The sequence below is a fragment of the Pogona vitticeps genome, chromosome 3 (assembly GCF_051106095.1).
Source record: "Pogona vitticeps strain Pit_001003342236 chromosome 3, PviZW2.1, whole genome shotgun sequence".
In the NCBI taxonomy this organism is placed as follows: Eukaryota; Metazoa; Chordata; class Lepidosauria; order Squamata; family Agamidae; genus Pogona; species Pogona vitticeps.
In genome coordinates this window covers 236,291,201-236,312,603 of record NC_135785.1, presented here as the reverse complement: position 1 = coordinate 236,312,603, position 21,403 = coordinate 236,291,201, and the positions used below count along the sequence as shown (strand labels likewise).

At 41.5% G+C, this 21,403-nt stretch overlaps 1 protein-coding gene across 3 annotated transcripts in view; it reads right to left on the bottom strand.

Moving 5' to 3' along the window:
- Positions 1–18,445, bottom strand: part of SMAD9 (SMAD family member 9) — a 48,246-nt gene extending 29,801 nt beyond the window's left edge. For 2 of the 3 annotated variants that reach the window (XM_020783842.3, XM_072993794.2), the window contains exon 1: positions 18,013–18,445. The gene's annotated coding sequence lies outside the window, so the exon portion shown is untranslated. The remainder of the gene's footprint in view (positions 1–18,012) is intronic. The other variant, XM_078389972.1, reaches the window with a different exon arrangement.
- Between the last annotated feature and the right edge of the window lie 2,958 nt (positions 18,446–21,403).

Sequence of the window (21,403 nt, the reverse complement as noted above, 5' to 3'; positions counted from 1 at the left end):
GATTTTTGGGGGAGGGTGCATCTACATCCAAGGGGGACAACAATGGCCCCAGGGATGTCTGAAGGTACCCAAACTGGAACAGTTGGTGCATAATTTAGGAGGTAGGGGAGAAACAGGAAAATCTAAAATTGGTCACGTGTTGTAGCCATGAATTCAGCCCCCATTGAAGGCACCACAGAATGAGTGTGTGGCTGGGCAAGATACAAATATCAGGCTGTTGGTTTTGATGCAAGAATACAAGAAATTCCTTCTTAGCTACCAAATGGCAAGTTTCTCTCATCCTCTCTTTCATCCTTTGCCTTATAATAGAGATGAGAAAATATGTGCCACCCTCCCCCATGTTGTTGAAGGACAACTCCCATGATCCCTTAATGCTGGCAGTGCTGGCAAAGAGTCCATCATCTGAGAATAACACATCCCCCCTGCGCTTTATGGAAGGATAAAATGCTGTGAGGATAAGAGCTGACTCTCACCCTAAGTGCTTTGGAGAAAGAGTGGGATCCAGTTGTGATCAATTATAAATAAAAGCAGAAACGCTTCAGAGTTCAGCCAGAACAACAAAAGACCCAGGTATCATTATTTCAAAATGTGCATAATGCAACACATTATAGTCTAGTCCCAGCATCCGTGTGGATTTATTGCTCGTTTTCAAAATGTCTGGCACTCATTTTTGTTTGGGTAATGCAAAGATGGAAGTATCTATCAAGCCTAAAGTAGAACTTATTGCAGGATTGCAAGATCTAGAAAGCCATAACTCTATATTTCTGACACCTTGAGCGAGGCAGCCCTGATCACCCAGTATATGACGTGTTGAACACAATGCCTCAGCAAGTATGTGTAAAGCACACCATGTGCATAAAATCACCAGTGGGACAGCAGTGAAAAAACAAACCCAAAAGATATTCAATAGTTCCAGCAGTACTTGTTACTGATGCACTTCCAGAGATTATTTTCTCATAAAGTTGATGTAAGGACAAATTTAGTTTGTTTCATTACTTCTTTAATGTTAAGAGCCAACCAGGGTGAATTTGATTTATACCATGATTTAAACCCCAAAAATTTAAACAAAATTGATGATATGATTTTTTTTAAAAAAAATCATTTTTTGGATTTAAAAATAACATTGATTTTTATCCACCCTGGAGCCAGCATGATATTGTAATGTTTATTTACTTGTTTATATTATTTACATGCCACCTTTCTCCTCAAAGGGGACCCAAGTTGACAGTAACAGAGTTCATATGTGAGCCGTACATTGCTAACAAACCTTGAGCTTTATCGCTCCAAGTCACATCCATTTAGAGATATTAAGAATCACTGCAAACTTACAGAGAAATGAATGTAAATCTACTAAGGAACAATCAGATATTTTACAACAAGGTTTATATGTAGGGCCACAGACCCATGTGGACAATGCAACACCTGCATTGAACAGATACACCCCAATAACACAAAACAGTTACTAAAATTCTGTTGTGCAGCTCCACATGCATAATCCTGATTACGTCATCACCTGCAACAAATCATCACTGATTAAATGTATCCTTTGGCAATTTCAGTGTGTATGGAAATTCAAAGCATTGTGTAAGAGCCATGTACATCCCAAAATCTTTAATCAGCAGCTATTTGCTTTTAATTAGTTGTCATTTATTGCACAAGTGAGATTGCATTATAGGATTTCAGCCCTTATGTAGCAGCTGGTGCTTTACTGTACTTGCTTTGAGGAGAACAGGCTATCTAGACGTGGCCTGGAACTGAGGAAGGCCCACAATAACGTCCATGCTTAGAAGGCAGGGGCTGGACCACTCCTGCCCTAAAACCCTAGAGACCTGCTGTCAGTTGGTGTAGATAATATCTAACCTCAATAGAAAGTGGACTGTGCTTCTGATAAAAGTTTTATGTTACTCTCTCTTGATTTCAGAATATGATTTTAAAAATATGATTTCAAAGAGACAGTCATCTTAAGGCTCTTCTGGACAGGGCAATTTTTCATCTGATTACTGATACACAGCACTTCCGGTGATTTCAGAAGATAATGGTAATTATTAGGATTCATGTTTTGACGAAGGGAGTCTAATGCTGAAGCTTCTCTGTTTCAACACCCTTGGGAAGGTCAGCTGCAACAAAAATACTTTTAAGCGAACACGACTCTAGAAGGAATGAGATTGAGGAATAGTTTCTCCAGAATTCCCTTTGTGCAAATCAGTGAAAACTTGCTTGTTGTCACTCCTGCTTTGTTACTGGCATTGCACAAGATGGTGTTTGATAAGACTAGAGTCATTACTAGCTCTGATTAAACTGGTGAATGGTACACCAGTTTCTTCATGGTAGTTGTTGAAAATCGTAAGGTAGCTGAAAAATGGGTGACAAATTAATAGTGGCATACATGTTAACTCTTGTACGGTGAATGAAAGAATTTCAAAGAGAAACACCGACACATCAGAAGGTTCTCTTCTCTTCCCCTAGTCTGAGACAGAGAGAGTGAGTCTGGTTAGGTGTGCTGGCAGGAAAATTTCACACCTTTAGCGAATTCAGAATAGAAGCATGCTAAGCAAAGCCGAACAGGGTTTCAGAAATGCTTTAATAGGAGGTATCCAGGAGCAAGAGGCATGAACTTCCATGGGGAAACTGAGACAATAGTTAAACCTATGCCCTGAATGACTGACTACATGGCAATCTTGATCCTCTTTTTATAATTCTCTCTCTCTCTCTCTCTCTCTCTCTCTCTCTCTCTCTCTCTCTCTCTCTCTCTGTGTGTGTGTGTGTGTGTGTGTGTGTGTGTGTGTGTGTGTGTGTGTGTGTGTGTGTGTGTGTGTGTGTGTGTGTGTGTGTGTGTGTGTAGATATCCTAATCTACATATGCACCCTATATCCACCTAATCTTTTAGCCTGTTCCTGGCACTGCACCGATGGTTAATCGTTTTAAATATCCCTCTTTTGCCAATGGGTGGAAATGCCTAAGGGGCCCCCATGACTTTCTGGAGATATTTTATGGTTATACTTTGCTCACAAAAAGCAACTTGGTATGATCGCCCTCCTGACCTCTATAAGACCTTACGAGCAGAACAACAAAAATGACAAAGCAAATGTGACTTCCAAATGTCAATTTGGGATTTCCTGCCACAGACAGCAATTTGTCTGGGAAATGTTTATCATGCCTAATGTCTGATTGTTGCTCTCCTTATATCCTACAACTCTTCTGTAAGTGGAGTTCTATTTCCTGACATTTTTCTATGTTATGGAGGCTCATCTAATAATCTCACCAGCAAAGCTTTAATTTCTAGTTAGTGGTTACTACTTCCTGTTTTAGGATACTACGGATTACATATCAAACCTTTCCACCTTCCAGAGAGGTCACTGCTGTAGCCATTAATATTGTACATTGCATACACCATAGACAGGTATATGTTTCTGCAGTGGGACTGGTTTTATAAACCCAGGCAGCTTGATACCATAGTGCAATTCCAAGACTCAGAAAAGTGAAGTACAGTATATCATTTCGAGCAACACTCCTATGCTGGCTGTGAAACAGGGAGTTTATTTCCTCTGTCAGCACATAAGGGTTTCTATTTTGTGAGCAGAGGAAAAATAGAAATTCCACCACCAGCTTGTTTACACAAAATTCCATGTTCCCGCTTGCTTCTAAAACTATTTTTCTGCAAGATCCTGATTGTCTGCAGCTTACCTTACAGAACTGATTTACAACAAACAAAGTGTAAAAGAACCCATGATCTGCAGGGAACTGACGTGCATTGTGCATCATAGCATATACGCAAGCAATTGTGCTCTCAATTAACATTTAAGTTGTATATTTGTTAGTTAAAGGGTAAAGTTAAGGTTTTATAAAATTCAAGGAAGTCAGGATACAAGACATTCTTCTCATTAGAAGTAAGCTAATGGGCATTTTACAGGGCTTGTACAATTCCCCAGCCATTTGTTCTGTGAGGCCGCAGAACAAGTGACCTTAGTATCAGAACAGAGAAAGGCTGCTGGATGATGTCATTGGTCTCAGTGTCACCAAAAGTGCCAAATCAATCCATAGACTCAAGAGAGAGCTGTCTAGACAGATGTCACAGTAAACCTTTATGTACTGCTAGATGACGGGAGTGAGAAACACAGTGGTGGTTCTATTACTAAAATTTAAAAAAATCACAATTGAGATAACTGCAGTGACTAATAAAAATTATGTCTGCAACTATCAGTGCAGACCTTGTTCTTTTATTGGTGGCAAGGTGGATAAAAATCAATGATTTTTAAAATTTAAATTGTAAAAAAACCTGATTTTTAAAAATTTAAATCGTGATTTAAATCAATTTGATTTAAAGCAAATCCACTCTGTTTAGTTCTACTAATAGGCACATATCACACTGGACATCAACAGAGCTTTTTCCATCTGTATGGTCTGCTTTATGCTAGTAGTGCAAGCTATGAGATTTTCAGTTTTTTTGGACTTCTACCTCTAGGATTCACCAGGAATGCACACATCCAAAATTCTGGGAGACCTGGCCAAGAAATCAAAGTTCTCACAGCAGTTTTCAGTTATGCATAGTGATATGTTCCTGTGAAGAAAACAGAGGAAATGGGTGGGAATGGAAGGAAATAAGTGGGAGCTGCTAGGGAATAAAGACCATTTTTTGGAGAGACACCCTTTACAGGGCAGAGACACTACCAGTTCTCTAATCCCTTGCACCTCCCATGGAGCTTACCTGCTCCCACACATTTCCTGTTTTCCTCACAGGAAAAATAGTTGATGGAGTTTTCATTCCTCATCCATGCATAATTGAAAATACCTACGAGGACTTCATGAAATATGTTTGCACTCTAATCCCTTATTTTAAAGTTATAACTTGCTTAGACCTATATCATCTCACACATTTTTATAAGTAATCTTCTCATTTAGAAAAAATGTACAATTGTCTAGTACCTATTTCTTCAAGACACTGATGGAAAAAATCATGCAGTACTAGTTCCAAATACAGTGGTGCCTTGCTTGACGATTACCTAGACGAGGAAATCGCTTGACAATGAAGTTTTTGCGATCACTTTTGCGATCACAAAACAATGTTTTAATAGGCAAAAATCGCTTAACGATGATCGGTTCCCTGCTTCGGGAACCGATTTTTCGCTAAACAACGATTTTAAAACAGCTGATTGGTGGCTCTCAAAATGGCCACCTGCTGTTTAAAATGGCTCCCTGCTGTGTTTTAGGATGGATTCCTCGCTTTACAGGCACAGAAAATGGCCGCCCTATGGAGGTTCTTCGCTGGACGCTGAGGTATTTAGCCCACTGAAACGCATTGAACCGGTTTTCAATGCATTTCAATGGGCTTTTTAGTTTCGCTTGACGAGGATTTCGCTTAAAAACGATTTGAACAGAACAAATTATCCTCGTCAAGCGAGGCACCACTGTACAGCACAGTACTAGCTAAGGTAATCTTTTACCCTATTTGTCTGATTTTATTTCTACCCCTGTTTTTCCCCATGTAGACAGACTCAAAGCAGCTACAACAGAAGATCTCCATGAGAAGTGTGAAGAAACTGAGAAATGATTTGTGGGCCTCTCTGGAACATTTGAGCTTTCCGTCAATGTCTGGGAATGGCTGACTAGGAGAAGAGGAACAGTCTCTGCCAGTAAAGGAATGGGAGTCTCACCTGCACTTTATCTTTTGAGCAAAGAATTCAAAGCACTTTTATCTTTTGAGCAAAGACTTCAAAGCCAAGTCAGTTTGCTCCCTGGTACTGTGCTAACTCGAAAATGGCTTAAGCTGTGTGAAGGGAAAGGGGCAAAATACTTTGGTCTTTGTGAATATTCAAGGGAACTTGAAAGCCTGATTGGCAGACCATCTCAAAAGCCCCAGAATGTGATGTTTAAGGAATATAAAGGGGTTCAGAAGTAACTTTAGTTGGCTTATCTCTTAAGAGATACTATGTTCAGTTGCCATGCTATTATACTGTGCCAAAATGAACTCTGTGTATGTTGCTAGATGATGCTATGCTAGTGTGTAAGTATAGTGGTGTCTCGCTTAACGCCGTTAATTCGTTCCAGCGAAATCACTGTAGAGCAAAAACGTCGTAAAGTGAAAATAAAAAGCCCATTGAAACGCATTAAAACCCGGTTAATGCATTCCAATGGGCTAAAAACTAACAGTCCAGCGAAGATCCTCCATACGGTGGCCATTTTCGGTGCCTGTATAACGAGGAATCCATCCCTAAGCACAGCGGGGAGCCATTTTGAGCACCCGGTGGCCATTTTGAAAACCTGACGATCAGCTGTTTTGATCGTCGTATTGCTGGACTGTGAAGAATAGGTTCCCGAAGCAGGGAACCGATCTTCGCAAAGCGAAAAAACCTGATTTAAAACATTGTTGTGAAGCAGATTTGTCGTAATGTGGGGTAATCATTAAGCGGGTCATGACTATGTTAGGTAGCTTAGGTAGCTTTCTTATTTTGGATGTGTTTCTCTGTATTGTTTCTGCCTTAGAACCTGAGTGTTTACTCGAAATATTTTGATGCCCATTTCAAACAGCTCTTGTCTTGACCAGCTACAGGGAAAGTGTTTTTGTGTGGTTGTGGTGGCAGTTGGTGTGATATTCTGAAGTGCTTAACTTTGGGGATTTTAGGATTCCCTCAAAGCACTGCATAGTCAGGTCAGACTAGAGTGTTGGGAAGTCCCCTAGCCATCACCACACTTAATTCTCCTATGCTCACCCACTCCAGGATCAACAGGGTAGTGTACCTTAGTAGTTAGAGTGTGACGTCCTGAACTTGTGATCCATCACACAGTGTATGCCAGACTAATTTAGCAAAACTCTGTTGGAAATATATTGTCTCTAAACACGCACAATGACTTGTTGACTGCACAATAAAGATTTTGTCTGTCTAAAAATGTGCTGTAAACTTTGATAGCACTGGCTACAATTTAGCTAGAAGACAAGTTAGTACTAGTACTGTCAAAATAAAATTATTTTAATGACAACACTATTACTGGTCAATGTTTACACTCAAAATGTCACCATAGAGAGTGCAGACAAAAATGTCCAATCACAAAGGGTAGGCTCCAATAATACTTGTGTGTGTGTGTGTGTGTGTGTGTGTGTGTGTGTGTGTGTGTGTGTGTGTGTGTGTGTGAGAGAGAGAGAGAGAGAGAGAGAGAGAGAGAGAGAGAGAGAGAGTGATATTAAGAACAAATATAGATGAGTTTGCATGATCTGAACAGGGATGTTTTTAATTCATAACATTGCTGTAAGCTGGAAACAAACTGACAGCACATAACAACAACTGCTGAACAGCTCAGTGGCTTAGATATCTGGCTGCAGAGCCAGAGGTTGGGAGTTTGATTTCCCAATGGGCCTCCTTGAAAGGACCTGGACTCAACAATCCATAGGGGCCTTCCAGCTCTGCAGTTCTAAGATGATGATTAGAGATATTTACCCTATTTATATGCACCCCCAGAACCTGCTGGTCCATGTGGTGCACAACATACATGGCCGATGTCATTATCAGGGCACCAACTGCTGCAGTAGCCTGGGCTGCCGCAACTTTACCTCCCTGTTCAACCCGTCACTCAGCAGCTGAGCGTGGGAGACTCATCATCCTTGTCAGCCGAGCAGGGAGGCAGGGCTGCGGCAGCCAGGCTACTGCTTCAAATGTTGCCATCCCAAGACAGGCTCATTTGGTATCTACTCTCCATGCTTTGGATAAACTCTGCCAGCTTTTTAGAAGTCCAGTCCTTTTAGTGCTCTTTAATAAACTGTGAAGTGTTGTCTTTTAAACTTTGTGAAGACCTCTTTGTATTTCATTTTACTACTTCATATTTGTTAAGCAGTTTAAACTATAAGTGTATTTTCAATTGCTTGATAATTCAGTGGTTAGGCTGGAGCCAGAAGTTGGGAGTTCAATTCCCCCACTGTGCCTCATTGACAGCGGTTGGATCTGATGATTCGCAGGATCCCTTCCAGCTCTACCATTTGAAGACTATGATGATAATACAGGTTACAGTCATGTGAAAAAGAAAGTACACCCATGCAAATCATAACACGGTGTAATATGTCATGTGTTGTTGTTCATCTAAGATTTATTTACCCAGTTTTCAGACCTGCTAAGAACTAGATGATTTTTATTATGTCATGATATGTAAAACTATAGAATTCAAAGAGGGTGTACTTTCTTTTTCACGTGATTGTATATTTAACTGCTTTATGGACCACACAACAAGAACTTTGGGTATGAGGAAGCAGAAAGAAAGAATCCATAAATAGCATTGCTTCTTCACAGTTAAACAAGTTCACAAGAGACACTAACTTGAATATAGGAGGAGAAAGTTATATTCTCCAAATTCTTATTCTTCCTCAAGTCACATCTTCACCTAGTCCATCTTGCTCTGAAACAAGCTTCTTACCCAGAGTCTACCTTTTTGACCTCTACTGGTCTGCCCCCAAATTACTGGGGCTTGTATAAAAATAAAAATCAAAACATCAAAATGAAGCTATGGAAGGAATGGCAAAAATAGTGCTCATTATTTTAATATGAAACCTAACATTTGATATTCCCTACTAAATTATGCATTCATATACCTGTAAGAAAATGTATTAAAGGAAAACATGAATTACAGCACAAGTTTGATTCTGAAATAAACTCCATTTTCACATTAATTCGCTTCTTTAATTCTATTACTCTACTTTTATTTCTTGGACCCCTTAGTATAAAATAAGTGATAAGAGTGGTTATAATTTAGCTAACCACTGTAAGCGTGTCACTGTTTTGGACATTAGCACACGTATGTTTCCACTTGGCGAGCACACCCCTTATTCTAAAAGATGCCAATAACAATTTGCAGTGAAGAAATCCATGGGCGCTGTATGACTGCTACTTTTTGCTAGAAGAAGCCCTTCTGCCTTTAGCAACTTTTTACAATAATTTTTTAATGACAGGAAAAGTTCCACCTTTTGATTTTCTGTCTGCTAACAGAAGCATAGATGCTCTGCCAAGTAATTTACAACAATGTTTATTCCTCTATTGGCAACCACCTACATTTTTGTTAGCAGCTTGTAAGTTTCCATCTTGAGTGTCTTTCATCTGGATTAGTAACATCTTATTTAAATGCATTTCCCCCAATAAAAACGTGTGAATTATGGATGCCCTATTAAATATTACTGTATAACCACATTCAAATTTTAAGCCATATCATCACATCATTACTCTGCATCTGAGAACACTATGTGTATTGGACTAAACCGCTACCCACAAAGCTCTGTGGCACCGGTGTTTGTACCATAAGTGCACCATTTCAGAACAAAGTGGATAGAAGAGTGCTAAAAACCGCCATCAGTCAATTTCTAGTTCTTGTCAAGCCGTAAAGTATACTACTCAACACTTCAGACTCACAGCTGTGCAGAACCTACAACTATAATGATCTTTATTCCTCTTATTACAGTTTTTTGCAGCATTAAGTGTACTACAGGCAACAAATCCCAAACTCTTCAAAAAAAAAAAAAAAAAGTAAAAACCAAGGGATAGCGATATCCAGGAAAGCTCTTTTAAAAATCTGAGCAGCAGCCTTCTTCTATATTATGTTACAAACTGCTTTCAAAACTCCCCTGAGTTTCTTCAGACTGTGACGCAAAGATGAGCCTGGGGATTACAGGGGAAAGTGCCAAATCATTTGGAAATAAACTCAAAAGACCTGATGAGAACATAGAGCTGGTCCTCTACTTCTCTTGACTACAATCTCCAGCTCAATCCTGAAGGGTTTTTTTGTGTGTGTTACCAACTTATCACTGTTTTCAATGGGTATCAGGAACAGTTCTTGAAAAAAAAACAGGTTACACATATTTATTTCTATCTAGTATTTACTTCTATCTAGTTACTCTTGGGAGTAATGAATACAGTGAAGTTACATTTCAAAATCAAGTCTACATTACCAGTATAATGACTAAAATTTTCTGATAATTTCCAGAGTATTTAGAAGAATTTTTGTAGCATATTGACAAAAATATTTCATATGCCATTTTATCATCACTCTTACGTCCTTCCCAAAAAGCACCAAAGCAACGGAAAAGCAAACAGCAGCTCCATAAGTAACTTAAGAGATTGCTTTCTCAAACACTGTAACAAGTAATACCTAATTACTTTTGAAACTTTGTAACAAGGGTAAAAAATTACTTCTAAAAAGTAACAATCCAAGCTGCCGTTAGGAACAACAAAGGATAAGACTGTCAGAAATTGTCTTTTGAAGACCTGTATTCAGAATCCTCCTGGCTTGCACTGCTCCATAAGGGCACTGGTGTAAGATGTCTTCCATGCTGACACACACGGTGACTCTCTGGTTGCCCAATTGATTCTGTGCCAATTGTGCATTGGGTCGCCAATTAAACACAAACACACAAAACCCACTTCTGCAAATACTCTTATGCAGAGAGAAAACCTCAACAGCATTTTGGCCCCCATCTATGACATGACTGGTTCAATTAGTAATGCTTGCATATATATGCAATGTGACTCCATAATGCAATAAAATTGTTTTGGCCCTTTTTGAACCCTAGCAGCAAATAGGGCTTCCACACTGCACCTTGGAGAACACATGCCAGATTTGTAAGACCAGAATGACAGCCTTGATAGGCCTTTGATTGAGCAAATCTACTCTTGCATCCTTATTATCCTTCCGTAAAACGCATGTTATTGTTGTTGTTGTTGTGCGCCGCCAAATCACCTCCAGTTGCAGCAACCCCACAATGGGCGTGAACTCCAAAATATTCTGTAGTTCACAGTCCTGATCAGCTCTTGTAAACTCACTCTTTATGGAGTAATCCACCTCATATTTGGTCTCTCCTCTCTTCTTGATGCCTTCAACTTTTCCAGCAGTATTGGTGAACCTTCTCTTCTTGTGCCATGTCCAAAATACAATAGACTAAGTTTGGCCATGTTTGCTTCTAGAGAGACTTCAGCCTGTTTGATGTAGGACCCACTTGTTTGTCTTTCTAGCAGCACAGGATATCCACAAAGTTCTCCTCTTCATATTTTGAATAAATTGTTTTGTTCTTGTCAGCTTTTTTGACATCTATATGTAGTACAGTGGTGCCTCGCTTAACAATTTTAATTGGTTCCAAAGAATTCATCGCTATGGGAAAACATCGCTAAGCGAAACACGTTTTCCCATAGAGATGCATTGAAAACCGGATAAACAGATTGCCGTCCTTAAGCGAAAATCGCCATAGGAAACATCGCTAAGCGAAACATGGTTCCCCCATTGGAATGTACTGAAACCTTTTCAATGCATTTCAATGGGGGAGAAAAAAAATCACCAAAAATTCAAAAAGAGTCAGAATGAAGCCAAATTTGGTTAACAAAGGGTTTATTAAGTGCACTAACAATTTCAAGCCCTCTACACCCTTTTAAAAACAATTTAACACCTTTTAAAAATAGCGAAAACGGAGCTGTCAAAAACATCGCTAAGCGAAACAGGGGGACTTAAACTGTCATTGCTAAGCGAAGCAAGGTCCCGAACATCACTATGCGAAATTCCCCCATTGGAAACATCGCTAAACGGAGCGCAAGATCACTCCTAAAACCTCATCGCTAAGCAAATACATCGTTAAATGAGGCAATCGCTAAGCGAGGCTCCACTGTAATTGGAAATATACAGCAATTATATTAATGATCTTGGTCTTGGTATCCAATAACACTACCTTACACTTCAAGATATTTTCTAGTTCTTTCATAGCTAACCTCCTAATTCATATTTGATTTCTAGGCTGCACTCTTAAATTTGATAACTGAACTGAAGGATACAAGATAATTTCAGTCTCTTCATTGTCAATATTAAAGTTGTGTAGTTCTCTAGTTATGATTAACATGCACATCATGTTATCAAATTCTAAAACTAATTCAAAAATTGATCCAAGTTAGAGGGTACGTTACCTAGCAATTTTCTGTTAAAAGTATCCCAAAATATGTAAACTCTCTTGCAACTATTAAGGTTGTTTAGTTTTGATTTTGTCCTTAGAAGTGCAAAACAAAGCCATCAAACCTATTTGACCATAAATTAGGCCAGAACAGGAATGGGCAATGTTAATTCTACCATTTTACCTTCATGTCTGAAAAGCTATGACCTGTAATAGGCTCCTGGTTTTGACCACATAATAGCGTCCTGTAATGTTTTCACATCGATAAAGAAAAAAGAAGTAACACACCAGTCAGATGCCTCATGTATCTAACTGAAAATGCATGGGTTAATTCATGGCAAAGCCTCAGTCTGCACAGATGCAAAAAACAAACAAACAAACAAAAAACAATCCAGGTCTGCAACCCAGTTAAGTACCCACTAGAAAGTGTGCATTGGACATACATAATACTCTGGCACCACAATGTCATAACTATGATGATGCAGCCCGTTTTGCCCGATCAAATGTTCCATTTTGGGAGATCAGTTGCTAATGTAGTTTGCAATGACTGCAGATGATTAAAATAGAGGCAAACCTTAAAAGCAGCCTTTTGACTGCTAAATGGGTAAAAATTAACACTAAGAAAAGAAAAACCACTTCTGCTCTGAAATCAAGTAATTAAAAGAAAGGCATAAATAAGGTAAGGACCATTAAAAGAAGGATAAAAATTTATGGCACAAGAATTCCTAAGACTACTTTTTCCAGACTTTTGGCCCACAGGTATCAAGGGCAGGGTAGTTATTTCAGGATTGCAATTTGCTTTCAAATGCCTGGAATCCTGTTCAAGCATTTGAAAATACTGTCTACACCTGAAGAGGGAAAATGGATACATGCTTGCTTGTTCTACCTCCTCTCATCACTGAGGGCAACTTTTGGATTCCTGGAAGTCCCGTCTGTTCATGGACATTCTGTGCACAGTTTAGCACCCTCATTTTCCACGGTTCTAAAATGCACAGAACCTAAAACCAGACTGCAAATCAACACGGTTCAAATGGTAAAGCTTTAGAACAACTTGTCATAGTCCACATATGGAGGGAAACAGGAGACGAAGCCACCCAATTTATCCCCACTCCCCTCCTTACATATAGCGCCTGCCTGCTTTCAAATGGCTGAACAAGCTAATATATTGTGTGGTTTGAAGACGAGGCACTAAAGTTTGCTCATCAAACTGAAACCACTACATTTCAGGAAACAATTACACATTAGTATTTCCAAAGGCTGCAGCCTTGAGATGGAAAATGTGCAACTTCTGCAGGGAGCAGAGACCAGGGCATAAAATGGTATAATGTACTGGTTAGTGTGTTGGATCAGGACTAGAAAGCCTGTATTTTACTTCCCGACTACGTTATGACATTCACTGGGACCAGCTGCTGTTCCACCCACTCTAACCAACCTGACAGTGTCACTGAGAGGACAAAATGGTGAAGGGGAACATGCTCATCATACATCATTCACACGCAGTAAGTGATACTAGCGATGACCTGTTAACTGGCAGCAATATGCCACTGCACTTACACTACTGCAACTAATCAGCAGGATTCTAGCCTCTTATTGTCTGGCATTTAGATCTTTCCATGTTTTGTCAGACCCAAGATCTCAATAATAAAAAATGTATTCAATAAAGCAAACTTTCTCCACTTTAAATATTTGGTACAACTTCCAAGTAGAGTCCAGCACCCTTCCAGCCAAATCACTTCCAAAAATGTACTTCTCCTGCGGCTTTAGACTGCCTGCTTCCTTGCCAGAAGGAATAAGATTTTTTTTTAAAAGGGAAAATGGACTAGAACCCTGGGGAACAAGGTTTGAATTCCTGGTCAGCCATGGAAACTCACTGGGGGACTGGAATTGGTAAAATATCTCACTTAACTAGAAAGCCCTATTAGGGTTGTTATAAGTCAGTTCCGACTTGATGGCATGTAACACATATGCAAGTTTGGTGAATATCAAATATGGTCATAACTACAGGAAAGGAGAAACGGGTTCATGTTCCTGCATTTGTTTCCCCTTCATTTTGCCCAAAGCCATCTTGTGTGTTCATTATTCCTAATATTGGTATATGTGAGCTGTTGCTTCAAGGAGATGCACAATGCCAATTTTCAAGTGAGTTGGGCAAGCCCAGAGAACAGAAAGTGTAAACTGATTGTACCACCTGTTCTTTTTCCTTATTGTCCCATTGCCAGGTCATCCTGAGCGAACCTTGACTTCAGCTCAGCTCAGCTCAGCTGAGACAACGACAACAACGACGACAACAGGTATGTGCAAACCTCTCATCCCAGTTATGGGAAGGAGCAAAACCAGAGCTGTACATGGAAAACATCATCATGTCAGTAACACATAACCTGGGAAATTCCACCTAATATTGAGTCACTGCCAAGTTAAATGTTCACCAGCCTCATTCTTTTCCTAGCCAGCCTGCAACAGGTACACCGAATGTTGACTATACTGGGCTAGGTTAAACAATTGCTCTGACTCCATGTGAGGTGACTTCCTAGTCGACTAACCACAATGAGATGCACAATACACAGCAAAATTCAAGTTCACAGTAAGTTCCCATTACTGGAGAAGCTGTCCCAAGGAATGGCAAACACAGCTTAACACTGCATCACGTAAGCTCCCACTTTCATTTTGGCAGTTTTTAGAAGTCTTTTTCTAGCTTTAGCAAATGAGTCCGACAACACAGCCCTCAATAGAACATAATGAATTATAATCAGATTCCACTGTAATTCAGTAATTCTGGAAAAAAAACCATTTCCTGGCTGCTTTGAAACAGAGCTAGTGATGATGTAAGGAAAACTAGGCATAAAACACTGGGAACATTACTGGGAGGCTTATTCCTGTTCAAGCTCCATTGACATTCACAGAAAATGTAAAACACCAATGACAAGTGCCTAGCAATGGTGAGGCTAAAATGCAACTATACAATTTATTTTTAACATCGAAATTTACTGGATAACCTATGTTTTTCCCTGGGTATTTTTTATGATTACTACAATAAAGAAAAGACTCAGAAAACTGAACATATTTTCATTTAAAGCAGACAACTTCCAAAGTGACTGACCAATTCTTTCTTTCTTTCTTTCTTTCTTTCTTTCTTTCTTTCTTTCTTTCTTTCTTTCCTTCCTTCCTTCCTTCCTTCCTTCTTTATACCCCACCCATCTAGTCAATTGACTACTCTTTAAAGTGGTGGTGGCCAAGGAAATTATCTGCATTGCATGAGTGAATTAGAACCATTTACGTTTATTTGAACAATTATAGTCTGTGGCCACTGGTCCCATCACCTCCTGGAAAATAGAAGGGGAAGATATGGAGGCAGTAACGGATTTTGTTTTCTTGGGGTCCATGATCACTGAAGATGGGGACAGCAGCCAAGAAATTAAAAGACACTTGCTTCTTGGGAGGAAAGTGATGACAAATTTAGACAGCATGTTAAAAAGCAGAGACATCACCTTGCTGACAAAGGTCCGCATAGTCAAAGCTATGGTTTTTCCAGGAGCGATGTATGGAAGTGAGAGCTGGACCATAAAGAAGGCTGACCACCAAAGAATTAATGCTTTTGAATTGTGGTGCTGGAGGAGGCTCTTGAGAGTCCCCTGGACTGCACGGAGAACAAACCTATCCATTCTAAGGAAACCAACCCTGAGTGCTCACTGGAAGGACAGATCCTGAAGCTGAGGCTCCAGTACTTTGGCCATCTGATGAGAAGAGAAGACTCCCTGGAAAAGACCCTGATGTTGGGAAAGTGTGAAGGCAGGAGGAGAAGGGGGATGAGATGGTTGGACAGTATCATTGAAGCTACCAACATGAATTTGACCCAACTCCGGGAGGCAGTGGAAGACATGAGGGCCTGGCATGCTCTGTTCCATGGGGTCACAAAGAGTCAGACATGACTTAATGACTAAACAACAACAAAATACATTAAGAGTCCCATTCTAACTGAACTTTTTCTGAACAGTCAGTGAAATTTCATAGCTCTTAAAACAATTTTAATTGCACCACCTTTACATCATACTGCACAATAAGCTCTTATCCCTAGTGACTGCATTTCAAAGCATGCTATTTACCCTCTTCTCAGTTACAAAATATTACATCTATCTGCAGTGCCCTTCCTGGAGCTCCACAAACTTGGCCTCATCCCAAGAACTTGTATACCATTTCCTGCATTTCTGGGCTATGGGAAAATTCATTCATTGAGAAAAAGTGTTACCAGCTAGTTATCTGTTTCCCAACTTTAGAATATAATTTGTTCTAAAGTAGGAACATTTGACTTTTGCTCTGTGTGTGTGTCACTTCTCTATTCAAAAAAGTTCTTTGATACCTAAGGAGGAAGTCATTTACTTGAAATCAAGCCATCTACAGTATACTGGGGCAGGTATTATTAATGAAATACATTTTCTCTACCAACGCCAACAGCCCATATCAATAGCACAAATAAGGCTCCACATCTATTTACAATTCTCCTGTTCAACTACCATATTCTTAGAATTAAACAGATTATGGGTTTTCATCCATCTGTAGTTGCCAATTGTGGCTTCTACTTAAGATTTTGGTTTGGAAATAACCTTTTAAAGACCTATGGCTGTTGTTTTACCCTTTTGTTCAAAATGGTTTTGTTTACTTGGTGACAAATCAGAGAGGAACAGCCCTATGCACAGGATTACTTCAGATTGAGTCCTATTGAACTCAGGGGAGCTTATTTCCACGTAGACACATACAGGATGGCAATGTCAGTCTGTCACGGCAAATCAAGAGACACAAACATTTTAAAAATCCCTAGGCTATCCACTCCTGCCAAAAAAACCTTTCTCCATCTTTATAAAGTGCCCACAATATTTGCTTGATTAGGTGATGTGATGCTAACTGGGAGGGAGCTTCGCCTTACCTAGGGGTCCTTAAGCAAAATGGTTTTTATTTCCTAGAGATGGCTAAATAGAACGAACTCATCAGAAATGAAAGATGCGCCCAAAGGAAACAGACCTAAAGTTGGAGGGAAAGAAGTGAAAATAAGAGGTTGAGCAGACTTTTGACAGCGCCTAATTAGCCATAAAAACGTCCCGCCCTGGGCCCCTCCTTCCGATCACAAAACTGGCGTCAGTTTGTCTCTCTTCCTCCCCCCCCACCCCACCCGTGCTCGCTGCCCTCTCTTTCTGCGAAGATATATGTCATTTGTAAGCTAAGAAAACCGGAGGGCGAAGGCGGCGGGGGGGGGCGTGGAGGGAGAATAGGGTGACTTCACCGCATCGAGAACTGTCCTTAGTCGATCCCCGGTTCACGGGAGCACAAACATTTTCACACGTTGACAGAAATGCCCGCCAAGGACGCTGGCGGAAAGTTAAGCCCGGACGCACGGTGTCCTCAGATGGACAGAGATTGCGCTTTTTTCCTTCCTTTCTCCCCCTTCGGTGATAGAAACTCATAGGGAAAAAAAGCCATCGGCCTCTAGACCTCCTTTCGTCGTTTCCGTTCTTGATGACTTCAGGGCAGGTCCGGGAGCCCGAGCCGTTGGCGGTTTGCTCGAAAAGAAGTCCCATTCAATTCAAGGGGGCTTACGCTCGAGTAACTGCGCGCCCAACGGCGCTGCCCCCACCCGTACAACGTAACCGTGAAGCTAAGCGCCACCCAAATGCAAACGGCATCTCATAAATATCTTATTCGAGAGAGCCTGGGGAGTGAAAACACGCGGAACACGTGCGAAGTGCCGAAAGGAAGGAAAACCCGGCAGCGGCCAGACGTCCCCTCCGGGGGCCGCTTCGAGGCTTAGCACCTTCATGGGGGGGGGGGGGAAGCAACCCTGGGCGCGCCGCAGCCACGGACGGCCGAGCACGGCGACGCCTGGGCAAAGCAAGGCGGCAGCGGGGCGGGGGGGGGAGAGAGGGAGGGAGGGAAGAGGGAGAAAGTTTGCAAACAGCTCACTTGAGGGCGGCTGCCGGTGCCCACAACAACACCACTACCACAAGCGGAGCTGAGAAGCAACAGCCCGCACCGCCAAAGTGGCGGGGCTGTGCGTCGTCCCCAAGCCAAACGGCTGGCGCGAGAAAACGAAAAAAAGGAAACACACACACACAACACCCTCTTACCTGCCTGTGGGGTGAAGGGCTCGCCTCTGCCTCCTCTCCCCTGCCCGCAGGGTGCCGGCAGTCTGCCCGTTGCTGCGCCAAGTTCTCTAGAGAGAGTTGCTCATTTTTTAAAAAAATTCTCTTCCCTCTCTCCCCCCCCTCCAATTCCGCTTTTCTTTTCGCTTTTTTTCCCCTCACATGCAAAAAGACGCGGCTGCAAGAGCAGCAGCAGCCGCCGCAGCAGGCAGGCAGGCGGGCAAGCAAGCAAGCAGGCAGGCAGGCAGCTCCCGCCGGCGTCAGTCAGGCGGGAGCCTCTCGGCTTGTCTTAGTGCGCCGACCTGGAACGCGGCCAGGAATCTCTTCTCTGACGGCCGGGCGGGCGAGCTGACAGAGGAGAGGGAGGGAGTGGACGACGGACGGACGGACGGCGTCCTCCTGGCCCGAGAGCGCGCGCGCGCTCCTCCGGACACCCCCCCCCTGCGCGCCCCAGCCCCACCCCACCCCACCCCACCCTCGCACGGCATCCGTCCGGAACCGAAGGCGGGAAAAGGACAGGATTTGGAGCTGTTTTGTTTTGTTTTTTGCTGGCCGGAGCCTGGGGTAAGAAGTTCCTAGGGTGGCCGCCGACACACCACCGAAATAAACACGGAGACAGAAACACCGAGGACATGGATCAGAAGGAAAAAGAGGACCGTTGTCGTACGATTGCAAATACTCGTGTAGTCGTAAAGATGCAAAATTATGATTCAAAAGTAAATGTTAGCGGAATTACACTACACCTTATGTGTATGTGGAGAAAACGGACCTACTGAATGGGATGTTCAAATGCTGACTGCAGGCGGGCAGTTTCGAGGTAGTGAACCTTTATCTTTGAATCGGACTTCGACGGTACAAATGAATGAAAAGTTAAGGGGCTAAAAATAAAGGAGGTTGTGCAAAAGCAGCCGAACGAGAAGAGGAATCAAAGAGACAGGGCCAGTCTAGTGATCCCCCTGCCCTGCAACTTAACATAGTACCCAACAATTAGACAAGTTGTTTTATGAGGCACCTCTCCCCGTCATTGGCAGTGGAAACACTGTCCTGTACCACTAACAGTTTGCGGCCTTTTCATGACATGCAGATCCGCTGCCTGAGATAACTGCATTCTGCTTTATTTACAGGCTGGTCTTCCAATTCCATTGAGCCCAAATTGTGATTATTGCCTAGCGGTAGGAGGAATGAAGCAGGTCCACCTTACTGCAGGTCCACTTAGGGTAGTCCAAAGTTACCTTCCTCTGTTTCAAACAACTTGTAGCCTTTTTGTTGCAATCAAAACCTGGTATCTGAAGCAGCTGCCTCAAGGTGCCTGATGGTAGGCCCAGCTCTGCACTGAGGTCCACCAAATGGAGTTAGTGCTGAAACACTGTGTGCGAGACGTGCAAAATCTGGAATCGGGATTGAGTGATACCGCTAGAAAAATAATAACTCTGTGCTGTCAAGTCGAATTCCAATTATTATTTGCCCAAGGTTTCCTGTATAGAGAATCCACCGAAGTGGTTTACAATTCCCTTTTTCTGGGAGCGTTCTGGGACTGTGCAGCTTGCCTGTGACTTCACAGGCTGGCTCTTCCAACAGGAAACACGGTGGGGAATTGAACTCCCAACCTCTGGGCTCCATAGTCAGATACCTAAATCAAATATCATTAAAAGTCAAGGTTTTTTTAAGTTCTCCTGGAATCTTTGTCAGTTTGGGCACTGAAGGCACAAAACAGATCCTCAGAGAAGCAGCTATAAATTTGGTATTGCCTTTGTGCGTGTACTTTGCTCAAGGGTTTGTGATTAGAAAACAACTCAGCTCACAAATCCTTTCCTTTCTGAATTTCCTATCAAGTATTCCTTTTTTTGGTACTGTAACCATGAAAGAAAACATCTTTAGGGATGACCAAGTTGGAACATTTGTTGCACCCCCCATTTCTGTTACTGATCTTCTGCTCTCCACAAGCTTGAAAGGCAAGGTAAGCTGAAAAAACACAAGCTGAGTCTAGAACCAGGGCAAGGCAGAGGTTTAGTAAACAGAATCATACTAGAGATCCAGAGGCGAAATCCAAGACAATCCAGATCAGTTGTATCAAAAAGAAAGAAAGAAAAGAGAAAGAAAGAAAGAAAAAGAAAAGAAATAAAAAAGGAGTGTCCAAGAACCATAGTCAAGCAATCCAAAAGCCACAAAGAGTCAGCTTCAGGGTTAGGCCACATAACAGGTAGCATCTGGAACAACAAGAAACATTATGGCTAGCAAAACTCCCAGTCCAAGACTGAGCTACTGGAGCCCCCCCCCCCCACTAGTGTTCAGCTGCAGGCATGTGGCCAGCGGGGAAAGAAACTCAGCTGCAAGATTTGGCCCACTAGTCTCCCTACAAAGATGGCCTTTCCTTCTGTTTTCCAGGAGGCCTCTGCTCCTGAGGAGTCTTTACCACAAGCTGAGCACTTTGCCTGTGGCTTCTGTCTTTATCCTGCAGTATTCTCGTGAGTGGGATGGCAGCTCACCCCTCTCCCTCTGACTCGAGTAATCAAGTTATCTTCTTTTGGGAGTTTAGCCTTCTGGACTGCCACAGGCACAATATCCAGCAGTTCTCCCCTTCTTATTTTACTACGCTTGGGTGGGTGGGTGCTGGCTCATCCTCAGTGGAGAATGCATATGGTAGATCCATGGCACTTAAATGTGAAAGGTGTTTTGAGTTTACTGGGATCTGCATCTCTTTTTTAAAAATACTTTTCTTTGAAAACTTTCACTGTAGGAAATCTTCAAAAAGAAAGAAAGAAATCCACCTCTCTGCTGAGGAATCTCTGTTGGACATTTTTTTCCCTAAAGGGGAATTACTAATCAAAAGCTTCCAAATAAGAGGGTCTCACCATGGACATCTACTGGAAATGAGGAGCACCATAATCCTACATTCTGCTCACAGTACCAAGTAATGCTAAAAATAAACCATACTTTCAGGATTAATAAAGTGGAGTGGAAAGCCACAGCTGTTGTTAGACAATTGGTAGTTTGGAACCATTTTATTTATTTATTTATTTATTTATTTATTTGATTTGATTTGATTTGATTTGATTTGATTTGATTTGATTTGATTTGATTTGATTTGTATACTGTCTTGTTAGTATGAAGCCCTATTCTGGATGGTTTTCAACAAAATAATAAAACAAAAATGAAATTAAAATAAATCCAATACGTAGATAAACCATTGTTAATCTACTACAAACCATCTAGAGGGGTATGCCTACCTTCTGCTCACCCATCTCCAAAATATTTCCAAAAGGATAGCTGTGTTCTATTTTTTTTTTTAAGGAAAAAAAATTATTCAGGCAACTTAACAGAATGACGATTTGTTATGCCACAAACCTTTGTGAAGTAGAGTCCACTTGAAAGGTTT